This window comes from Physeter macrocephalus, chromosome 6 (genome assembly GCF_002837175.3).
Source record: "Physeter macrocephalus isolate SW-GA chromosome 6, ASM283717v5, whole genome shotgun sequence".
NCBI classification, from domain to species: Eukaryota; Metazoa; Chordata; class Mammalia; order Artiodactyla; family Physeteridae; genus Physeter; species Physeter macrocephalus.
This window is the reverse complement of record NC_041219.1, coordinates 66,983,206-67,001,693: the sequence shown is the minus strand read 5'-3', so window position 1 is coordinate 67,001,693 and position 18,488 is coordinate 66,983,206. Positions and strand designations below refer to the sequence as shown.

Sequence of the window (18,488 nt, the reverse complement as noted above, 5' to 3'; positions counted from 1 at the left end):
GTATATATATAGCTGATTCACTTTGTTATAAAGCAGAAACTAACACACCACTGTAAAGCAATTATACGCCAATAAAGATGTTAAAAAAAATTACAAAGAAACTGTGTTCTCAGCACTACCAAGCTTTTAAATCAGATAATTTCTTCTTCTAAATTTTTGCAACAAAAATATGATTGTTAACAGAAAAGTCACCATAGATATCATTCCTTAAATTAAATATCTGAATTATTTTTAGTTATAACTGGCAAGCTGCTAAGAAAAAGGTGGAAGGAACCAGGTTTCTAACATGCATGATTGTTTTCAATGGAGTTTATTCTCAGTGGTACCTCTACTATCTTTCAGGTTCATCCCGAAAATGAATTCCAGCTAGAACCAAACTTTATCTTTTCAACCCTAATATGTTAATTCCAGTACATGAGTTCTTGAGAGATTTTGGAGGAGAGAACATTTCCTGTTATGAATGAATGGTTAAGATTTGAATTAGCCCACAGACATTGATGGAACACTGTTTTTTATCATGATCGTTAGCCTGTAACCAAGGTCATCCAAGATCTGTTCCCAATGTACCTTTCTAGGTCTATCTTACACAACTCTTTTTCATGTATCTTTAAAATTTATGACACGTTGCAAAATATGAAGTATTATGACTTTCTCTAACAAACTAGATCTATTGTGCCACTCAAATATATCCTATATCTTTTTTTCTCTATGCTTGAGCCATCTCAGTAGAGCGATTCCCATCATATCCACTATAAACCTATTCCTTTATTTAAGACTTAAAGCAAAAAATTTACTTCCTTACAAAACCCTTTCTAGAACCCCACAATCAGAAGTGACTTCTCTCTAGATCAAGTATAACTGTATATTATACTCATTCTTTCCTTGATTAATTTACAGTTGATTTTATTGAACACCTACTATGCATCTTTGTGAGGGACATTAAGAAAATAATATTTTCTTATGTACATACAACAACCTACCTCACATTTTACTTCTACTGCTCACCTTGCTTACCTCCACAAGGTTAAAAAAAAGTTAAAAAAGTGACTTATCATCTGTATACACTTTTGATACCGAGTACTGGCTTACACTGCTAAATATTCAGCAAAAATGTTTGACGAGTGAATATTCTTGGTTTTTTTCATTTACTGCTTTCCCCCTATCTCTAGAGGAGGCAATACAGAGGAGGTATGTTACATTATGTTAACTGCTATAGAAAAATTCATTTAAAATCGAAGCACACTTTTAAAAACATATGTGTGTCGACCGAAAAAAAATGCATAACCTAAAAGCTGAGAATTATGCTTTATTTGGTGAACTTGTTGAGGACTTATGGGAGGTAGCCTCTCAGAGAGCTCTGAGGGACTGCTCCGAAGAGGTAAGGGACGAGCCAGGATATATAGAAGTTTGGCAGAAAACAAACCAGGTATTGAACATCAAAAGATTTCTTCTAATTGAAGGAAAAACAAACAACTCAAATTAATGAATTTAGCACTTTTCTATGTATGGGAAGATGCAAGAGTCTGGGCTCACTGAAATCATTCCTTTGATACACACCTTAACTATCTAGGGCCAGTGTCCTGTTTTTCTCCATCCTGAATCCCCTCAGGGTGTACAGTGGGGGTTGGGGGGCTGCAGTGGTTGATGGCTTGATGGTCACAACATCCTTTGTTTACTGATACAGCAGGTGACATTTTTCATCCACATACGTGTATCTTCGTTACTGGAGTGGTGGGGATGGGAAAGAATGGACAAGGTGAAAATCCAGTCTTTGTCTTATTAGAAATGCAAAGTGTAAGACTGTGTGAATTTCAGGAAACTATGTATCAGATGTCCAGTGTCCAGACTTGCAAAAACCACACAGATGAAAGCAAATTTCTGTCTAATTTTTATCTGCCTTCTGTGATTAAAAGACAGAAAGGGCAAACCATAAAGAAGTGATCTTCAGGCATTTCTGGGAATACTTGCATCCTGCTACAACCACTCAACACTAATATGATGTTTTCTGGCTCAGCAGCATTTTCCTTGTTTTCTATTTATTCAGGCCTCAGATCTGTGGAGTGGATCATAATTAGCAATCTGGTCATCCTTTCCCCAGCTCAGATTCAATTAGCCATATGTTACAGGCAGCAAACACAGTGGCTGTCAAACTTCAGCAATTACCAAGGGGAAAAAAACATGGTGCGGTCAAAATTGTGGACTTAAAAAAAGCTCTTGAAGTAGAAGCAAACTCCTAATTATAGAGCGTTAATCAGAATTTTGTCTGGTCATTCATCAGTCATCTCCACGGACAAACTCTGGAAATAGCTGCCTCTCATCCACGTGGGACTGAAGTGCGGAGCTCTTGGAGCAAAGGTATCAGAAAATGAAATGAGTAAATATGCAATTCTGTTTACTTTCTCCATCTCAACAATGAAAAATCAATGGGCTTACAGAATATGGCAATTGTACTTTTAAATGAAGGCTCTTTAGAAGGCAGGGTTTGGTTTTTTGTTTTTGTTTTTTTTTTAACATATAAAGGCTGATTCCAAACAGGTGATGTACTCATTGTGGAAGGCTTCATGCTTAATTAGGGCTGTGATGGGTCAGCCCTGCAGTGGGAAAGCCTTAGCGTGGAGGGTCACCATTAAATTCATTCTACTCAAAAAAGGTGAGATTAAATTTCAGCATCTGACATTGAAAGCTGTGTGAATTCTGAACTTTTCTTCTCTGTTACACGCTGATTTGTTAGAGAAAGGGGCTGGAAGTCCTAGGGGTAGATAACATTAAAAAAATAGTTATAAGAAAATGAGAATAGAAATGTGAGTTTCTTGAGGAAACACATAATTAGGAAGGCTTGGTGAAGAAATCTACCGCTTAAAAAAAAAAACCTATTAATTTTTGGCTACCCTACCCATTCATGGTCTTCTCCAAAGAAGAAGGAATAGAGTTACAATACAGCCACACTCTATTAAAAATAATATTTATTCAACAGCAGGTCTGCCTCCTGGGCTAATTTCCTCTTAGAAAAGGCCTATTATAAATCCCAGTAATTCTCCCATGAGCTCTACAAAGAGTGTTTCTTCGTGGTGGGTTTGAGTATTTTATCCACTATAATTTAAATGTCTCAAGGGATGTCACTCCAAATCATTTCCCTTGGGAGGCTGCTCTAGCCTGAAAAATATCTTCATTAAGAGATTTCTCTAGTAGTTAACCTGGAATTTTTCTATTCTGTTTTATCTGGCATCAGAAATACATCCTTTTCTCCCCAGCCTTGACCACTGAACTTTATTCAAGCAGCTAGTATGTTGGCATGAGAAAGATGGTTCCCTTTTCTTCATAAAATAAGTGACTTTCAGATGTAGAGAACAAACAAATGTATGGACACCAAGGGGGGAAAGTGGGGGGTGGTGGTGGGGGATGAACTGGGAGACTGGGATTGACATGTATACACTGATGTGGATAAAATAGATAACTACTAAGAATCTGCTGTATAAAAACCCCCCAAAAAACCAAAAAAACAAAAACAAAAACAAAAATAGATAAAATAAAATAAGTGACTTGGAGCTCAAAGTACTGAGTACATGAAAATTCCTGTTTGAGTTCATCCACTCTAAGTATGTGTCTTTGTCTGTAGATACCAGTTTTGAGAATTTGGTCAAGGAAGAGTTGACCTTTGGTTAGAGGAAGATGAAGGCCAGTGGAGAGAAGTTTTAAATGTAAATTTAAATTTTCTCATACAAACAGAGTTTTTGTGTTTTTAAACATTGAAAGGTTAAACATTTTTTTAAAAATAAATTTATTTATTATTTATTTATTTATTTTTGGCTGCATTGGGCCTTCGTTGCTGCACACAGGCTTTCTCTAGTTGCAGCGAGCTGGGGCTACTCTTTGTTGTGGTGCATGGGCTTCTCATTGCAGTGGCTTCTCTTGTTGCACAGCACGGGCTCTAGGCATGCGGGCTTCAGTAGTTGTGGCATGCGGGCTCAGTAGTTGTGGCTCGCAGGCTCTAGAGCTCAGGCTCAGTAGTTGTGGTGCACCGGCTTAGTTGAGAAGAGAAACTAGAGAAGAGAAAACCCACACACCACAACTAGAGAGAAGCCTGCACACCACAACGAAGAGCCCACGTGCCCAACGAAAGATCCTGCATGCCTCAATGGCAATCCCGCATGCCACAACTAAGACCCGACACAGCCAAAAATAAATAAAACAAACAAACAAACAAAACAAAACAAAAAAACCAAAAAACCACCCCCCAAAACAAAAAACATAAACAATGGGGAAGTATCTTGCTAGGGAGTCAAGGCACAGATTTCTGACCCCTTTACGAACTTCTACCAAAAATCTTTAGCTTTAAACACTTCTACTTTAATTTTAATAACTTAGTTGGAATGACAAGGGAGGTGACGGTTGTGAAAGCCAATATATTAAAAGACTGTCAAGGAGGCCTGGGAGCTCTGTGGTACAGGATAATTCAGTCAAGCTCCATAGGGGTGAAGATCTTTGTACCTTGCTCCCTTGTGTTTTTCAATGTGTGTGCACATTTACAGTTCTATGGGGAGCAGAGCACTCCAACGGAGGTCCTAGAGGGTCCACAGATGGAGTAGTGCAAGAGAATATATATATATATATTTTAACAAAGAGAGTTAAATAAAGCTTACATGTGGTTTGAAATGGTTGCTGTTCTTTCTCTCTGACAACCTTACAATTCACCTTTCGTAAAAAGAAAACTCTAAAGTCCTTCATTTAAATTAGTGACATGATGGCTTTAGTAAGGATTGTTGTGTTGGGCTGTAATATAAGATTATTCAAGGCACAATAAAAAAGACCAGGGCTGAATTTAACAGGACATTGGCTGCAAGTAGCAGTGTCACTGGACACCACCCATTGGTTCATGCTGAACGTTTCCTTAAACTTTTAAATGTTGAAATTTAAAACACATATGAGGATTCACTGCAGCACTATTTACAATAGCCAAGACATGGAAGCAACCTAAGTGTCCATCAACAGATGAATGGATAAAGAAGATGTGGCATATATATACAATGAAATATTACTCGCCCATAAAAAAGAATGATATAATGCCATTTGCAGCAACATGGATGGACCTACATGTTATCATACTAGGTGAAGTAAGCCAGTCAGAGAAAGACAAATATCATATGATATCACTTATATGTGGAATTAAAAAAAAAAGGATACAAATGAACTTATATACAAAACAGAAATAGACTCACAGACATAGAAAACAAACTTATGGTTACCAAAGGGGGAAGTGGGTGGAAGGATAAATTAGGAGTTTGGGATTAACATATACACATTACTATTTATAAAACAGATAACCAACAAGGACCTACGGTATAGCACAAGGAACTATACTCAATATTTTGTAATGACCTAGAAGGGAAAAGAATCTGAAAAAGAATATATGTATATATATAACTGAATCACTTTCCTGTACACCTGAAACTAATACAACACTGTAAGTCAACTATACTTCAATATAAAAAATTTAAAAAAAATACAAGGAGATCCTTCTATATACAACAACATGGATGGAACTTGAAGGCATTATGCTAAGTGAAATAAGTCAGATAGAGAAAGGCAAATACTGTATGATATCCCTCATTCATGGAATCTTAAAAAAAAGCTGAACTCATAGATACAGAGGACAGATTGATGGTCCCAGAGGTTGGGGGAGGGCATGGCAAAATAGGTGAAGGTGGTCAAAAGGCACAAGCTTTCAGTTTTAAGATAAATAAGTCCTGGCGATATATAGTATGGCAACTATACTTAACAATATGTATTGTATATTTGAAAGTTGCTAAGAGAGTAGATCTTAAAAGTTCTCATCACAGGACTACCCTGGTGGTCCAGTGGCTAAGACTCTGTGCTCCCAATGCAGCGGGCCTGGGTTCGATCCCTGGTCAGGGAACTAGATCCCACATGCTGCAACTAAGAGTTAGCATGCTGCAACTAAAGATAATACACGTGGCATGCTGCAACTAAGACCCAGCGCAGCCAAATAAATAAAGAAATAAATATTAAAAAGAAAAAGCTCTCATCACAAGAAAAAAATTTGTAATTGTTTGAGGTGAGGGATGTTAACTTATTGTGGCAATCATCTTGCAATATATACATGTATCAATCAAATCATTATGTTGTACACCTAAAATGAATACAATATTATATGAATTATATCTCAGTTTAAAACCCTATTATTATTAAATTAATTTTAAATTATTTCATTATTATTAAATTGATTAAATTTCAAAAGATACAGTTTGAAAAAAGCATATATAAAATATATGAAACAAAAATGTGTGCCCTAATGATTTATCACAAAGCAAAGCCTCATGTAAACACCACTCAGATCAAGAAACAATCTCGCTGAAACTTCCAAAGCCTCTCTCATGTCCCATTCATCTCCTCCTGGCAATTATGGCAATCACTTCCTCGCTTGCTTTACAGTTCCAGTGTATCCCCAAACTCTGTAGCTCTGTTTTGAATTTTATAGTAAATGGAATCCTACAGTATAACTGCTTTCATGACCGGCTTTTTTCTGCTCAAGATGTTTGTGAAATTTACCCAGGATCTGATTATAGCTGTAGTTGGTTCATTTCCCCTCTTTTATAGTCTTCGATTGTATATATCTAAAATTTATTTATATATATTTTACTCTTAGTGTGCATTTGGGTATTTCCAGTTAGAGCCAAGAAAAAATAATACTGCTAAGAACACTATTCTACTGTCTCTTGGTGCACATGTACACACATTTCTCTTTTCTCTCTTCCTAGGACTGGAAATGCTGGGTCCTAGGGTGTGCTTGCAGTCAACTCTGTTGCTACTGCCAATTCCTTTTCTAAGGGGGCTGTACTAATACACTTGTCAAGCAGCAGTGAATGAGGGTTCCTGCTACTCTCTACTTGCCTCAATGATTAGTATTATCAGTCTTTTAAATTTTAGCTGTTTTGATAGGTTTTGTAGTTAAAGGAAAATTTTCTCTACTCACAACTCCTCTGACACCAAATGTGTGGCTTTTTCAAACCAAGAAATTCTCTAATGCTCTGCAGATACCCACTGGATGTTATACAATTTAATTCAATTCTGACACTACTACCTGGATTTAGTACAGACCCTACAGTTTAAGGGCTCAGTCCCACAACACTGCCCCCACTTCGGATGCTAATTGCAAGTAGAAGGTCCCAGGTTATCCATACTTCTGTCTTACTTGGCTAAAAATTGGGAGTTCCAACAACCCCCCTGATCAGGTTTGGTAATTTGCTATAATGGCTCACAGAACCTCGGCAAACACTTTATTTACTATTACCAGTTCATTATAAAGGATGTTATAAAGGATACAATGAACAGCCAGATGAAGAGGTACATAGGGCAAGGTGTGGGAAAGGGGTGTGGACCTTCCATGTCCTCTCTGGGTGTGCCACCTTCCCAGCACCGCCATTTGTTCACCAACCTGGGAGCTCTCTGAACCCTTCTGTTTAGGGTTTTTATGGAAGTTTATTACATAGGCATCACTGATTAAATTACTGGCCACTGGTGATTAATTCAAACTCCAGTCTCTCTCCCCTCCCTGGAGGTCGGCGGAGGTGGGACTGAAATTTCTGTTTCTAATCATGCCTTGGTCTTTCTGGGGACTAGCTCCCATTATGAAGCTATCCAGGGACAGTCTCCTCATTAGCATGTGATAAAATGCTCCTATCACTCTGGAGATTCCAAGGGTCTTAGAAACTCTTGTGTCAGGAACCAGGGACTTAGTCCTAATATTATAACAAAAAATGCTCCTGTTATTCCTATTATTCAGGAAATTACAAGGGTTTTAGGAACTCTGTGTCAGGAACTGAGGGCAGAGACCAAATATATATTTCTTATCACAGTAGTGTTATCTCACTTAGTGTTAGTTTACGTTTCCCCTGAGTTGAGTTCCTTTCACATGTTCATATATTCATTGGCTATTGGCTCTCATATTTTGTGAAGTTGCTGTTCAAATCTCTTGCCCATTTTCCTTTTCGGGTGCCAGACTTTATTGTTGTTGTTGATCGCAGGATTGTTTAGGTGATTCAAAATATTGTCCCGCACTCTGTGGCTTACTTTGTACTTTCTTACTGGTGTCTTGATGAACTTAATACAGTAAAATTTATAAATCTTTCCTTTATGCTTTTGGTGTCTTGTTTATAAAGTCTTTTTCTACTGTAGGTCATGAAAATATTCTCCTATCTTATCCTCTAGCAGCTTCAGGGTTCTGTATTTCACATTTAACCTTGCAATCCATCTGGAGCTGTTTTTTCCTGAATCGTATGTAATTGAGTTCAAGGTCCATTTTCACCTGCCCCCACGCCCAGCAACCCCCTGTCGGGATAGCCAATATTCTCAACAACATTTATTGTAAAGTTATGCTTTGCCTAAGGTTCAGAAGTGTCATCTTAGTCATTCAGGAATCTATAAATGCACAGTCTTGATTTTATCCCATTATTTTATTTGTCTATCCTTTCATTAATATGATATTGTCTCAATTACTGTCACATCAGGGAAATTATCAACGTCTTGTAGAGTAAGTTCTCGCACCACGAACTTCTTCAAGAGTACCCTCACTATTCTTAGTCCATTGCCTTTCCATTGATTTCAGGCTAGTCCACTGCATTTTAATATATTTTCTAGAATCAGCTTGCGAATTCCATAACAACAAAACAAATATACACACATAAACATCAACATACACTTAATATGATAAATACATACATAAACCAAATTTAAAAACTGATTGGGGTTTTACTCCGATAGCCCTGAATCTATAGAATAGTTTGAAGAAAACTGACATCATTATATTAGCGAATCTTTATATTCATTGACATGGTATGTCTCTCCATTTAATTTGGTCTTCTTTAATGTCTCGTGGTAATGTTTTACAGATTTCTGCAGTTTTTTTTTTGTTTGTTTATTTGTTTTTGCTTTTCCAACTGTATTTAGAAAAACAAATCCATGTCCCCCATGCTCTCCCCCACCCCAGCCATAATTTAAATAACTTAGAGACAGAGTTGGGGCTGGGGTGGGCGGGGTTGGGGGGGCGGGGGGGACAGAGAGGGGGAAGATGCGTGCTTCTTGGTTATGGGACCCTCAGCCCCTCCCAGGCCTCCAGGGGCCATGGGGTCGGCAGTGGAGGCCTCAGCCTGCCTGCGCCCCGAGGGATCTCTGTGTGCTGTACTACTTCTCCTAATTCTCCAAGAGCAGGGGGCCAGCCTCCTCGCCGAGGGTGGACTCCGGGTCAGGGTGGATCGGCAGGCCCTCAATGGTCAGCAGCACATGCCGGATGCCCAGCTGGTGTCCAGTCCCTCTTGAGCATGTTGACGCAGGTCTCACTGCTGGCGTCCACCTTTGGATGGAAGATCTTGGTAAGTGAGTATCCTTGGGTGGGGAGGCAGGACGGTCCTTCCCCAACAGGAGTTTCATACGGAATAGGCCTCCAGCGCCAGGGTCCCCTCGGGGTTCTCGATGGTGACTTGCGGGTCTGTGAGGTCCTCCTCGTTGGAAAAGACCTTGATGCCGTCAGGTGGGTCAGCTGTCAGCGTCATCACCTCCTGTACACCAAGTGGATGATGGGGGAGGGGGGCAGGTTCCCCACCTTGGAGTTCATGACTGCCACTGGCAAGGGGAGGGTCCCCCAGCCCCCTTCCTGAGCTGGGGGGCAGTCCCCAACTGCTGCCACTGTGGCCCCAGGGGCCCCAACTCCCCTCCCCGCTTCAACCCCCATGCACCGCGCCTGCAGCTCCACCCGCCCCAGGTGCTGGTCTTTTTTTTTTTTTTAATTTTTTTCCATTTCAAAAGAAATCTATTTATGATTTTTTTTATTACACATAGAGGCTTTGATCATCTGGACCAAAAAGTTATTTTTTAAAAAAGGTTTTTTAGGTCTTTGTTTTTCAAGGCAAATGACCACTTATTAGATGTTCCATTTTGTCCTCAAATCCGTCAGGTCTACTACCCTGATGAACTAGAAAGGACTTTGTGGGCCCTCATGATGCCTTCTCCATTCTCCAGCCTCTCAAGGCTCTTTGTAGATCGTCTCTTTGATGCGATACTCTGAAACCCCTGTAATCTAGGGGGGTATTAGTTGGTCAAGTGTACTCCCATCATTCCCTATTCCAGCTTCCTTGTCATTCAGGGTCACCTGTCAGGTTACACAATATACACAAGATGATCTGCCACAAAACACAGCTCTCTTTTGCCTCACAGCGGAATTAAAGTTCCAAAATATATGCAGACCCTTCTTCCATCTCCAACTGTCCTCTAGTTCTTCCCAGTCTTTCCAAAGCAGTCTCACCCCTACATTCTTTTTTTAAAAAAAAATATTTATTCACTGGGTCTTAGTCACAGCGTGCAGGCTCTTCATTGCAGCACACAGGCTTCTCTTTAGTTGTGGCACACTGGCTCCAGAGCTCTCAGGTTCAGTAGTTGTGGCACACAGGCTCTCTAGTTGTGGCCTGTGGGCTCTAGAGCATGCAGGCTTAGCTGCCCCGAGGCATGTGGGATCTTAGTTCCCCACCCAGGGATCACACCCATGTCCCATGCATTGGAAGCGGGATTCTTAACCACTGGACCACCAGGGAAGTCCCTCATCCCTACATTCTTGATCAGCTACATCCAAGTGGTGCCTTCTACTGCACCTCTAAAGTGGGGAGATTCTGACCCCAAGTCTTCAAATGTTCCAAGCTTCCAGAAAACAATGCTGTCACATGGGTAACAGCAAATGTTGGGCCTTGCCCAACATTTAAAAAACACAGCAAAGGAACAAAATAAATCTGACCACTAAAACAATTTTTGATTTAGCCCCATATCCCTTATTTGAGTATTTCTCAAACAAAAGTTGTTTTTCAAGAACCAAATATATTTGACAATCTAAACCTCTATGGAGGTCACCAACCACTGACCCTAGGGAGATTGTTACATGGGGGTAAAAAATATACAAAACAAAACAGAGAAAATGACAAGCTGTTTTAGTTTCCCCAAGGTGTCGGCCCATTCTTATCAGTTGACCAGAGTCCATTAGCAGTGAACTGGAGACCCTCCTTCAGGACAATTCACTTTTCTCCAACCGCCAGATGAGCTTGGCCAACATCTCTGCCACCTTTTCGATCTCCTTGGTCTTCTCGCACAACTCCGATACTCTGTCGTCAGCCTCCCCACCGGGACGCCCATTCAAGGCGCCGTCCTCCGAGGCCTCCACCTGTTTTTTTATCCGGATGAGCAGAAGGTCCGTCTCCCACAGCTTGCTCCTGGTCCTCAGACACGTGCTCCCGGCTTTTCGGGTGAGCTCTGTGATGGCCTCCAGCATCTGGTTGATACCCGGGAGCAGAATTGCTCCAAATCCATCTCCAACGCCAGCATGTCCACCTCCTCCAGAGCTTCCCCATCGTCCAGGTCCAAGGGCCACATTTTTCCTGCCACCGCTTCAGACCCACAGTCCCCTGGAGACGGCTGATCAACAGTTACTGCTCCAGTCGAAGTGACCCACACTCATGGTCAACAGTATTCCGGAATTACCTTCTAAAAATTTCTCTTTACACCTCTCACTTCCCAACTGCTCTGGGAAAAAATGCCTCGCACGCAAACAGCGGAGCCCTCAATTCGCGGGTCTCTGCTGCCCTTTCATGACACTGCTGGTCCTGTGTATCTTGTGTTAGATTTGATATTTGGTAATTAGATGTTTTCAGTTTTGTTATAAATGGTATCATTTAAAAATCTTATTTTCTAGCTGTTTATTGCTGATATAAAGAAATGCATTTGTGTGTATCTGAAGCTTCTAGAAGATAATAGGAGATGTGCCTTCATGACCTGGATAGGAAAAGAAATGCTTTTGTGTATTTTAAATAGCAACTGTGTTGAACTCTCTTGTTAATGCTAAATACCTGTAATTCTTTTGGAATTTCTTTCTTGCCCCCCTAGCTTTACTGAGATATAATTGACATATAACATTGTGTAAATTTAAGGTGTACAAATGTGATGATTTTCTATATATATATAATATATAAATATATATAATATACAAATATATATATAATATATAAATACATATATAAATGACTAGCCCAATAAGGTTAGTTAACATATCCATTACCTCATATAGTTACAATCTTCGTGTTGTGTTGAGAACTCTTAATATCTACTCTCTTAGCTGCTCTCAAATATGCAGTACAATCTTATTAACTGAAGTGACCATGTAGATTATAATCTCAGAATTTATTCATCTTATAAATGACCACCTTCATTCATCTCTCACCCTACCCCTTGGCAACCACCAATCTATTATGTTTCTATGAATTTGGTTTTTCTAGATTCCATATGTAAGTGAGATCATACAGTATTTGTTTTTCTCTGCCTGACTTATTTTACTTAGCATAATGCCCTCAGGGTTCATACATATTGTTGCAAATGGCAGGATTTTCTTCTTTTTTATGACCGAATTATAAATATATCTCACGTTTTTAAATTTATTCATTCTTTCACGGACACTTAGGTTGTTTCCATGTCTTGGCTATTGCAAATAATGCTTTAATGAAATAGGGGGTGAAGATATCTCTTTATTTATTTACTTATTTTAAAATTATTTAAATTATCTATTTAATTGAATTATAATTAACATACAATATTATATTAGTTTCAGGTAAAATAGATAACTAATAAGAACCTACTGTAGAGCACAGGGAACTCAATACTCTGTAGGTATTTCTTTGAGACAGTGATTTAATTTCCTTCAGATATATACTCAGAAGTAGAATTTGCTAGATCATATGGTAGTTCTATTTGTAAGTGTGTGTGTGTGTGTGTGTGTGTGTGTGTGTGTAACCTCCATACTGTTTTCCACAGTGGCTGTACCATTTTACATTCCTTCTTCAGAATTTCTGTGAATATACACACACATATCATCTGTGAATAATGGAAGTGTTATTTCTTCCTCTCCAATCTCTTCCTCCTTCTCCAATTTTCTTTCTCTCTTTTTCCTTCTCTCTCTCTCTTTCTTCTGTAATAGCTATGCTCCCTTTCTACACTGTCTGGAACCTTCAGTTCATTGTTAAATGGGAGTGGTGATAGCAGACATACTTGTCTTGTTCCAGGTAGGAAAGCTTTCATTATTTCATCACTAAGCTTAATGCTTGCTCTGTATATCTTGTTGATACTGTTTTTGAAATAAAGAAACTACCTTCTCATCCTAGTTTGTTAAGAATCTTTATTATAAATAGTGAATTTTATCACAATATTTTCTCCATTTATTAAGATAGTCATATGATTTTTCTCTTATTCCATTAATGTGATAAATTATATTGCTTGATTTTTAACTGTTCAATCAATTTTGTATTCCTGAAATAAACCCAAATTTTTATATTTTGCTAAATTTTATTTGTTAATATTTTACTTGGATATTTTTCAATCTGTTCTGGGTGACATTGGCTTGGAATTTTTCTTTCTCAGGATGTTTTTGTCATGTTTTGATATCAAGGTTATTAAGCTCCCTCAAAAATGATGAGAAATAGTCCCTCGTTTACTGTTCTCTAGAAAAGTCTGTTTAAGTGTTTGGTAGAATTCACCAGCAAAGCCATCTGGACCTGTTGTTATTCTCTATGGAAAGGAATTAAATTAACAATCTAGTTTCTTTGATAGTTGTAAAACAACTTAGGCTTTCTATTCTTCTGTTTGTTTGGTAACTTGTGTTTTTGTCGATGTCATCTGAATTTTTAAGTTTATTGGCATGAAGTTTTTCATAATATCCTTTTATGATCATTTTAATGTCTGTATGATCTATAGCAGGAGTCAGCAAATGAAAACTCTCTGGCCAAATCTGACCCATGGCCTGTTTTTGTTTGGCTCAGTGAGCTAAGAATAATTTTTACATTTTTAAATGTTGTTAAAAACAAAATGAAACAAAACAACAGAACAAAACAAAACAACAAGCATACACACAAGAATATGTGACAGAGACCTTAAGCCTTGTTCTTATCTTTATATTCCCTTCATTTTATTTATTTTTAAAAATTTTATTGAAGTATAGTTGATTTACTATGTTGTGTTAATTTCTGCTGTACAGCAAAGTGATTCAGTTATACATACACATTCTTTTTCATATTTGTTTTCATTATGGTTTATCACAGGATACTGAATATATTTCCCTGTGCTATACAATAGGAACTTGTTGTTTATCCATTCTGTATATAATAGTTTGCATCTGCTAATCCCAAATTCCCAGTCCTTCCCTTCCCTATCCCCCTCAACCTTGGCGATCACAAGTCTGTTCTCTATATCTGTGAGTCTGTTTCTGTTTCATAGATATGTTCATTTGTGTTGTATTTTAGACTCCATGTGTAAGTGATATCACATGGTATTTGTCTTTCTCTTTCTGACTTACTTCGCTTTGTATGGTAATGTCTAGGTCCATCCATGTTTCTGTAAATAGCATTATTTCATTCTTTTTTTATGGCTGAGTAATACATACACACACACACAGACACACACACCCTATATCTTCATTATCCATTCATCTGGATAATATCCATTGATGGACAGTTAGGTTGTTTCCATGTCTTGGCTATTGTAAATAGTGCTGCTACAAACATAGGGTGCATGTATCTTTTTGAATTATAGTTTTGTTTGGCTATATACCCAGGACTGGGATTGCTGGATAATATGGCAACTCTATTTTTAGTTTTCTGAGGAACCTCCATACTATTTTTCATAGGGGCTGCATCAATTTTTATTCCCACCAACAGTGCAGGAGGGTTTCCTTTTCTCCACATCCCCTCCAGCTTTTGTTATTTGTAGACATTTTACTGATGGCCATTCTGACTGGTGTGAGGTGGTACCTCATTGTAGTTTTAATTTGCATTTCTGTAATAATTAGTGACGATGAGCATCTTTTTATGTTCCTAATGGCCATCTGTATGTTTTCTTTGTAGAAATGTCTATTTAGGTCTTCTGCCCATTTTTTGATTGGATTTTTTTTGTTGTTGTTGTTATTGAATTGTAAGAGCTGTTTGTATATTTTGGAGATTAAGCTCTTATCAGTCACATCAATTGCAAATATTTTCTCTCAGTCTGTAGGTTGTCTTTTCATTTTGTTTATGTTTTCCTCTGCTGTGAAAACAAAATCTTATAAGTTTTATTAGGCCCCATCTGCTTATTTTTGCTTTTATTTCTATTGTCTTGGGAGACTGACATAAGAAAACATTGGTATGATTATGTCAGAGAATGTTTTGTCTATGTTCTTTTCTAGGAGTTTTATGGTGTCCTGTCTCATATTTAAGTCTTTAAGCCATTTTGAGTTAATTTTAGTGTATGGCGTGAGGGTGTGTTTTAACTTCACTGCTTTGCATGCAGCTGTCTGCTTTCCTTCATTTTACATTATTTTATTTAATTTCCTATTCTCAGCTATCTTCATGAGAGGACAATTTCTGTAAATAATCCATGTGCATTGGAAAAGGTCAGGTGTGCTATAATATTATTGGATTCTTCTATATCCTTCCTGAATTCTTGTCTTCTTATTCTAATAAGTTAATGAAAGTTGTGTAAAAAACTCTTTCTTTGATTGTTGATTTGAATACTTACCCTTGTAGCTCGGATCAAATTTTGCTCTACATATTTTGAGGTGATGTTATTAGATTATAAGAATAATAAAGGAATACTATCAACAACTTTATGCCTACACATTTGATAACCTGGATGAAGTTGGCCAATTCCCTGAGAGACACAATTTGCTGAAACTCACACAAGAAGAAATAGACTATCTGAATAGGTCTGAATCTATTAAAGAAATTGAATTAATTACCTTCTAAACAGTAAGCACCAAGTCCAGATGGGTTCATTGGTGAATTCAACCAAACATTTTAGGAAGAAATTATACCAGTTCTCTACAATGTGTTCCAGAAGATATGAACAGAGGAAAGACTTTATAATTCATTCTAGAAAGTCAGCATCACCCTAATACCAAAACCAGACAAAGACATTGTAAGAAAAGAAAACTATGGACCTATATCTCTCATGAACATAGATGTAAAAGTCATAAACAAAATAGCAGCAAATCAAATCCAGCAATGTATAAAAAGAATTATACACCATGACCAAGAGCACTTTTTTTTTTTTTTTTTTTTTTTTTTTTTTTTTTTGTGGTATGCGGGCCTCCCTCTGTTGTGGCCTCTCCCGTTGCGGAGCACAGGCTCTGGACGCGCAGGCCCAGCGGCCATGGCTCACGGGCCCAGCCGCTCCGCGGCACGTGGGATCCTCCCAGACCGGGGCGCGAACCCGGTTCCCCTGCATCGGCAGGCGGACGCGCAACCACTGCGCCACCAGGGAAGCCCCCCAAGTGCACTTTATCCCAGGTATGCAAGGCTGGTTCAACATTTAAAAATCAATTAATAAATTCATCACATCAACAGGTTAAAATAGAAAAATCACATGATCTTATCATAGATGCAGAAAAAAGCTTTTGATAAAATCCAAAACTCATTCATAATAAAAACTCTCTTTTAATAGATGGGAACTTTCCCAACTTGATAAAGGACATCTACAAAAACCCTATAGCTAACACCATATTTAATAGAAACTTGAAGCTTTCACAGTAAAATCAAGTACAAGGCAAGGATGTCCCCTCTCACCACTCACATTCAATATTATACTGGAAGTTATAGCTAATGCAACAGCTCATGAACAGGAAATAAAAGGTATATAAATTGAGAAAAGGGAAATAAAACTGTCTTTGTTCACAGATGACACGGTCATCTATATAGAGCATCCAAAAGAAGTATTAAAAAAAAAATTCCTGGAACTTGTAAGTGATTAGCAGGATACAACGTTAATATGCGAAAGTCAATTATTTTCCTATATACCAGCAATGAATAAACGGAACTTGAATTAAAAAACACAATGCCATTTACATTAGCACCCCCAAAATAAATTACTTAAGTACAAAATAACAAAATATGTACAAGATTTAAATGAGGAAAGGTACAAAGCTCTGATTAACAAAATCGAAGAAGAACTAAAGAAATGGAGAAGTATTCCATGTTCGTGGATAGGAATACTCAATATTAAGATGTCATTTCTTCCCAAATTGATATATAGATTCAACAATACCAAACAATATACCATCAAGTTATATTTTGGACATCAACAAACTGATTCTAAAGGTTATATGCAGAGACAAAAGACCCCAAATAGCCAACACAATATTGAAGGAGAAGAACAGTTAAGGGACAGACACTACCTGACTTCAAAACTTATACAGAGCTACAGTTATCAAGACCGTGTGGTACTGGTGAAAGAATAGACCAATTGATCAATGGAACAGAATAGAGAGCCCAAAAATAGACCCATAAATACAGTCAACTGGCCTTTGATAAAGGAGAAAAGGCAATACAATGGAGCAAAGATAATCTTATCAACAAATGGCAATGGAACAACTGGACAGCCACATGCAAAAAATGAATCTAGGGCTTCCCTGGTGGCGCAGTGGTTGCGCGTCCGCCTGCCGATGCAGGGGAACCGGGTTTGCGCCCTGGTCTGGGAGGATCCCACATGCCGCGGAGCGGCTGGGCCCGTGAGCCATGGCCGCTGAGCCTGCGCGTCCGGAGCCTGTGCCCCGCAACGGGAGAGACCGCAGCAGAGGGAGGCCCGCATACCACCAAAAAAAAAAAAAAAAAAAAAATGAATCTAGAGACAATCTTTCACCTTTGACAAAAATTAACTCAAAAGGGATCAGAGACCTAAATGTATTATAAAACATAAAACTATAAAACTAGCAGAGGAGATTGGTTCAACATGGCGGAGTAGAGGACATGCACTCACTCCCTCTTGTGAGAGCACCGGAACCACAACTAACTGCTGAACAATGAATGACAGGAAGACACTGGAATTCACCAAAAAAGATACCCCATATCCAAAGACAAAGGAGAAGCTGCAATGAGACAGTATGAGGAGCGCAATCACAATAAAATCAAATCCCACAACTGCTGGGTGGGTGACTCACAAACTGGAGAACACTTATACCACAGAAGTCCGCCCACTGGAGTGAAGGTTCAGAGTCCCACGTTAGGCTTCCCCACCTGGGGGTCTGGCAACAGGAGGAGGAATTCCTAGAGAATCAGACTTTGAAGGCTAGTGAGATTTGATTGCAGGACTTCAACAGGACTGGGGGAAATGGAGAATCCACACTTGGAAGGCACACACAAAGAAGTGTGTGAATTGGGACTCAGGGGAAGGAGCAGTGACCCTATAGGAGACTGAACCAGACCTACCTGCTAGTGTTGGAGGGTCTCCTGGAGAGGCGGGGGGTGGCTGTGGCTCACCGTGAGAACAAGGACACTGGCAGCAGATCTGGGAAGTACTCCTTGGCATGAGCCCTGCCAGAGTCTGCCATTAGCTGCACCAAAGAGCTGGATAGGCTCCAGTGTTGGGTTGCCACAGGCTAAACAACCAACAGGGAGGGAACCCAGCCCCACCCATCAGCAGAC

At 38.8% G+C, this 18,488-nt stretch overlaps 2 pseudogenes; both read right to left on the bottom strand.

Moving 5' to 3' along the window:
• Nucleotides 1-7,273: 7,273 nt before the first annotated feature.
• LOC102991146 (ubiquitin-conjugating enzyme E2 S-like) lies at nt 7,274-9,628 on the bottom strand (annotated as a pseudogene).
• Nucleotides 9,629-11,062: 1,434 nt separating this feature from the next.
• On the bottom strand, nt 11,063-11,427 carry LOC102991434 (MORF4 family-associated protein 1-like; annotated as a pseudogene).
• Nucleotides 11,428-18,488: the final 7,061 nt, after the last annotated feature.